The sequence below is a fragment of the Solanum pennellii genome, chromosome 2 (genome assembly GCF_001406875.1).
Source record: "Solanum pennellii chromosome 2, SPENNV200".
In the NCBI taxonomy this organism is placed as follows: domain Eukaryota; kingdom Viridiplantae; phylum Streptophyta; class Magnoliopsida; order Solanales; family Solanaceae; genus Solanum; species Solanum pennellii.
In genome coordinates this window covers 8816394-8823265 of record NC_028638.1, presented here as the reverse complement: position 1 = coordinate 8823265, position 6872 = coordinate 8816394, and positions in this window count along the sequence as shown.

The following is a 6872-nucleotide window of genomic DNA, read 5'->3' as shown; positions in this document are numbered from 1 at the left end:
GCAGGAGAATAAATAAACAAGGAGGTACAAAAGGAAAAAGAGGAATTTAGGAAACAAAGGAACAAAAGATATGCAGGAAAAACAAGGAAACACCAAGTGTGTAACAAAGTTGGAATGTTTATAACAAATCAGTTTGCAGCCTTACATGATGATGAGAAAGAAAGTGAAAAATTGAAGGGAGTACTGAAAATCCATGCACACAACAAGTACAATCATCAAAGCAATGGGTAGAAGAAGTCTTGGGACTTGTAACCTAGACACATATTTGTGATATCTCCCGATTAACATTAGGATATTTGTTTATTGATATACCATATCTTAGTATCTTATTAGTGATTTATTTTCTAATATAATTGGGTTAAGATCACAATCCTTTAGTAGTTGATTCTTTCCTTATTTGTAGTTTGATCTCTTGTACAAATACACATGCAGATTAAATAATTATATACTTCTCTCAAGCAGTAGAACTTATATGGTATCCAGAGCTTAAAAGCTTAACAACAATTTTTTCATGAGAATTTGCATCTTTCTGAGAGTGGTTTCAACCAATGCCTCCACTGAGAACACCTCAACCACATCTCCTGTATATGTACCAAATTCTCCGACAATTCTCACCATGAATAGCGATGGGCAGTTGATCAACATCACTGTTGTTGCTTAGGCACCTCTAAAGCTCGACTCTACAAACTAACAATGTCACATCCCAAGACCACACCCTAGAAGATTTTACACTCTCGGAGTGCAACCGGCGTACTTGACATCTCGGAGATCTTGTACAAACCCTTTTGTATCATTCATCACATATAAAACATATGAAAAGTAGTGCGGAATTAAAACTTTTCATAAACATTCTATAAGTCTTTAAAAACTCTTTCATATAAAATCATAGGAAATACTAAGTCTCATTTTATCAATTCTTGGACGCGACAAAACTTTGGAACACGACCCATACCAAATAGAAATATAGTACTACTAAGTCTATTATAATACTTCGATAAGAGACATAAAAGACATCTATGCCCTCGAGTCAAATGAGGACATACTCCAACTTCACTTGAATGATTTTACGATCCAAGTCTTGCTTCCCAAATGCTCCTCACCTACCAACCACTATAGAGATAGATAAAAGCATGGAATTAGTACAACCACATGTACTAAGTATGCCATGATGCATAAAATCACGAAAACGGACATTCATTTGAAATATGCATATTTTTTATTTAAACATCATAATATAATCATAATAATAACATTTAACACCTTAAAACACATAAGAAATGACTTAGACCATTTATCATATTTTTAGAAGCAACATTACAGTAACTCACTTCACTGTACAGTGAACTTCTTCGCTGTTACAATGAAGTTCTCTTAGCTTCACTTTAGAGACCTTCTAGCATGTAATCTTCTAACTAAAAGCTATCCTAAGACTCACTTAAGCAAGACAAAGAGAGACCACCCATACCTTTCTAGGCACACCTAAATGATCATTAAGACCACATATAATGAGATCAACACACACTTACAAGACATCAAACATATGGATGTGAGATTCTTCTACACAGGTAATTTTAAGTCTCACTTGAATGAGTTGTGAAGCGACCACCCATAAAATCCCTTAAACACATACTTAAGAGATATTTTAGAATACCTAAGATATAATGATTCTCAGTTAACACAACATCATATAAATGATATGACATACTCCTTCCAAAGGCTATCAAAAGACTTACTTAAGTAAATCAAGAAGATAAGGTCATGATTGACCTCTTCAAGATTACCTAAGTAATCCTTAAGACTACCTAAGGCTTAGATCATGTCCACATAATAGACCATATTCCTTAACTAGAGTCATTCTTAAGACTTATCTTGGTAAGATACGAAGTGACTATTCCTATGCACCCTTCACACCTTAACTAGACAACCCTTAACTACTCTAGATAAGTACTTATTCATTTAACATACTTTCTTACATAAGTCATTACATTCATTAGTTCATTTAAGACTCATTTATCACATAAAGACATTCAAATAATGGTCTTGGACAAGACCTAGAGACTCTAACTAACACTTTCAAAGCCTATTGTGCAATGTTTAGATAGTGTCCCATACCACCACCTAAACTTCATAGAATTTCTCTAATGTTGGTAGGTATCCCACATGATAAGAATAGGAAATAACCGACATAGATCATGATAGCTAGACATGAAATCCGGAGTTCTAACTTAATCCGATGAGGGTGTTGTACTTGCCAAGGGCAGAACTAAGACACATCCAATGTAGGCACATGGTTAAGAAATATGACGGGCTTTTATGCACTCTAGTCTCATTCTCAAGTAGAGCTACATTGTACTCTAGTCTCCTTCTTAAGTAGAGCTACTTCCCGTAACATAATCACTAGGTTTTAGCCTTCGTTCTCATAGAGTAATTGACATTAAAGGTTCATACAAAGGGGTTCCATATCAAGTTCATAACCCAATCACATTCACCCTACCAAAGAGGTCCACTAGGGCTACCTTATAATGGCAACATAGATAGCTAATTATGACTTTCCTAAGGATGATATGACGTTATTCCAGCCAATCAACCCTAAGTCCACCATTTCGTTACATGAAGTATATCATTATGGCTCTTCAACTTCAACATTCATAACCTTACCACTAGGTTTAAGGTTCCACGTACATGACCTTCTTAACATCATCTAAGGACTCATATTTCATATATTCATACATGACAAGGGTCCACTAAGCATACCTAGTCAAGACATCTCATATTCACATATCATTCATACACGTATCAAGTAAGGGACACAAGTCTACCAAAACAAGACACAACATTCTCTACTTTATCACATATAGCATATCATTTGAAGCACTTAGGAATGACCCTTATCATTTTTATGTCATCCTATATATTACTATATAATCATAAATACAACCATCACAACTCATATAGTCATATAGGAAAAATCATGCATCAACTCTAAGACTACACATATAAGCACATAGTCATAGTCTAACATGATCTCCTAATAAACATAGAAAGAACACATGCTTTCACTTAATCATATGTAGATCGATACACTCATACTTCACATAACTAAACTACACAAATCATCATAATACTTCAAGTAGTGCCGACAAGGCCACGGTCATCATAATACATAAAATAACGCCGACAAGGCCACATCAATTGGAAGTGAAGCACATAACACCGCCACTATAAGTGGACCATACCAATCACAACATAATTAAAGTCTAATTAACATAAATTAAAGATAATTAGGGCAGCGTACCATCAATACATTCTCAACACTTGAATCCAATGTCAAATCATCCAATTCAATACCATAAGGCCCTTACCCGTGGCCATAATCAATAATTCAATACATAAACTATGATATTCAATGAAACTAGGTCAATTCAATATAGATTTAACAATATAAGACAACCTAGATATCAATTTAATATATTTATTACATCATTCAATAGCCTATAGAAAACTATACAAGAATTCATAAGCATTAAGTCCAAATCACTTAACACATAAAGTAGTAAAAAACTAGGGTTTATCAGTTACATGGGTTCATAGGTTAATTGACTTAAATCATCTAATTAATGAAAATTCAATCAATATTCAATGTTTGAAAACCTTTATTGCAAGAACCCATGTATAAATCATGAAATTGGACAAGTTCATCTTTGAAAACTTTAGAAAACTTTTTTGAAAGTTGGGATCCTTGATGAAGGGAGTTTCAAGCATCAAAAAACATACCTCAATAAAGTTAATCCTCAAATTTGATGAAGAATCTACACTCAATTCTCCAATCCAAGCCCTTCCTTGAGTTTTGGCTCCAATGGAGTTCTAGGGAATTTCTAAGAGAATTTGGGTTTTTATTTTAAAGAATGAAATCTTCTAAGTGTTAAAGACTTATAAATACATTTAAAATACCTAAAAGACCCTTATAAAACCTCTCTTTATCTTATTTGGATTTGGGGTGAATTTACCAATTACCCCCTAACTTAACAGTGGCTTACGTAGGAAAACTAGTACCATCTACGGTTGGCAGTCGACGGACCATTTGTCCATAAACGGACCGTCCTATCCTCCCGTCGTTTGGTTCAGAGACTTGAATTTGGGAGATTGATATCCCTAGGCTAAGTATTAACCCACGACACCTATCGAATGGCCCACGATCCGTCGTTTGCCTCAGTTGTTTGGGCCTAGTCTAGACAACCTTGACTCTTGAGAAGGGTCCTTTCTCAAGGACCCTTGGCTGGTCCTTGGGGACTTTCACCCGGACGTTTACAACCCAAATATGTTCGTAATGAGTTAAGGACCTTTCACATGAATTTCATCTAAAACAAACACGTAAAACTCGACGTAACATGTCAAGACACACAAGGTTGTTTCAAGGCAAAGTTTTCGAACGTCTTGGACGTTCTTTGATGTTTTACCCCCAAACTTCGCGAAACTTGACACACTGCCTATAAACACTATAATAACTCATATGATTACCTCATTAACTCATGAAACACAAATTAGGAACATCACCACATATGAGGCACATAGGTAACTTAGTCGTCGAACGTCTTGGTCATCCCTTGACATTTCACTTCTAAATCACCTAAAACTCTAGACACCGCGTCAAAACCATATTATAGACCATTTTAGGACCTTAGGCCATTATGACAACCATGTTAGGCTTTAGATTCACCTAAGTTATTTTTGAGGTATTAGAACCACTCATGGAGATACATGTGGGAAACCATACTCACTAGTCACTGCAGATGATTTTCTCGATTTTATTGAACAACCACCAAGTTCAACAGCCATTCATTTTCATCAGAAAAAAGACCATCTTATTCGGAGTGACATTGTTGCCTCTTTATCTTCTGATATTTTTCCCTTTGTCATTGATGACAAATCTTCCTATGCTCTATGGAAAAATCTGGCAGCAACATATGCAAAGTCATCATGTGCTCGTATAATGAGCCTTAGAGAGTCACTAAGAAACATGAAAAAGAGTAACCTCTCTATAAATTCATATCTGCAGAAGATTATAAAAATCTGCAGTACTTAGCTTGTGCTGGAATTTAGATTTCAATAGATAGTTGTTTCTTCATGCTCTTCATGGCCGAAGATGACATTATCACTATTGCTCCACGTGCTCGAGAAGCTCCAGTGAAGAACTTCATGAGATGCTTCTTGATTTTGAGCAGAATCTCATTCACTCATCCTCCTTTACCACAGTTCCGATCACAACAAAATTTGCTAGTAAACCAAATAACCGCTTTTGTCCCAATCATGCTTCGCGTCCTGGAAACATCTTGAATCCGACGAATAGACCCACTTATAACAATTTTGGTGCTCAATTTGCTGGTCAAAACACCAATAGTAACCGTTCTCGTGTTACTTGCCAACTTTGTGACAAGCCTGGTCATCACGTGAAGTAGTGCCAAAAATTATTGGCAATTCTCTCTGTAATAAATGGATCTAGATCAGATGGACATACAAGAGATATGCTCCGTCTCAAACACAACAACCAAGTGATTACTATGCAACTCACAACACTAGCAGTGCTGGAAATTGGCTTGTTGATTCTGGTGCCATGTACCACGTCACACAGGATCTCCACAATCTATTCCTTCACTCAGATTATGATGACACTGAAGACATTATACGCAATGATGGTAAAAAACACAAAATCACCCATACAAGATCTGCTTCTTTACCTTATTCTCGACCTTTAACTTTATCCAATGTTTCATGTGTGCCTAAGATGGAAAAAAAGCTTATTTTTGTTCATCAACTTTGTAATGATAATGATGTCTCTATCGCAATATCACCTTATTCATTTGTTATGAAGTACTTTTGCATGAGGGCGCCTCTACTAGCAGGAAGCCTGAAAATGGTATTTATCCAAGGACTTCATCTATTCAATCGCCAACCTCTCCTCAAGCGCTCACCACCCCCACAACTGCAAGTGCTTCCAATTGGCATCGACGTCTCCGCCACCCTTCTTCTCCCACTCTTCGTCATGTTTTCAAGCTTTTAGATATTTAATCTTCTTTAGAAAAATCTTTGTTTTGCAGTTCGTGTAAATTCAGTAAAATGCACAAGTTTCCTTTCTGCACCTCTACAATAAAGAGCAATGCTTCTTTTGAATACATTTTTTTGGATGTTTGGGACTCTTCACCAAAAATTTCAATAGATGACTTTCAATATTATTTAATATTTGTTGATAATTACACGAAATACATCTGATTCTTTCCCATAAAATGACAATATGATGTATCCATTATATTTCCTAAATCTAAGAAAGTTCTAGAAAAACTCTTTCAAACGACCATCATCTCGTTTTATTCTGACAATGGTGGCGAATTTATCCATCTTTGGTCCTTCTTTTAAGACAATGGGATTTCTCACCTTCTCACTCCTCCACATACCTCTAAACATAATACAACAGCCGAATGTCGTCATCGCCATATTGTTGAAACAGGCATCAGTGAGTCTCCCTTTAATATTTTGGTCATATGCCTTTACTAATGCATCCTACTTGATCAATCCTTTACCTATCAAAATTTTAGAGAACCAGTCCCCCTATTTTCGATTGTATGGAAAACTACCAAACTATTTCAAGCTTCGGGTCCTTGGTTGTTTGTGTTACCCCTGATTAAGGCCTTACAACCAAATAAATTGCAACCTCGTTCTAGCCCATGTATTTCTTGGATTCTCACAAAATCAAAGTTCATATCTTTGTTTTGATCCTGTGAAGTCTAGGTTATATGTATCCAGACACGTGGACTTTGTGGAGCATCATTTTCCATACTCATCTATTAAAATTAAATCCAATCAACCTGAGTCTAACA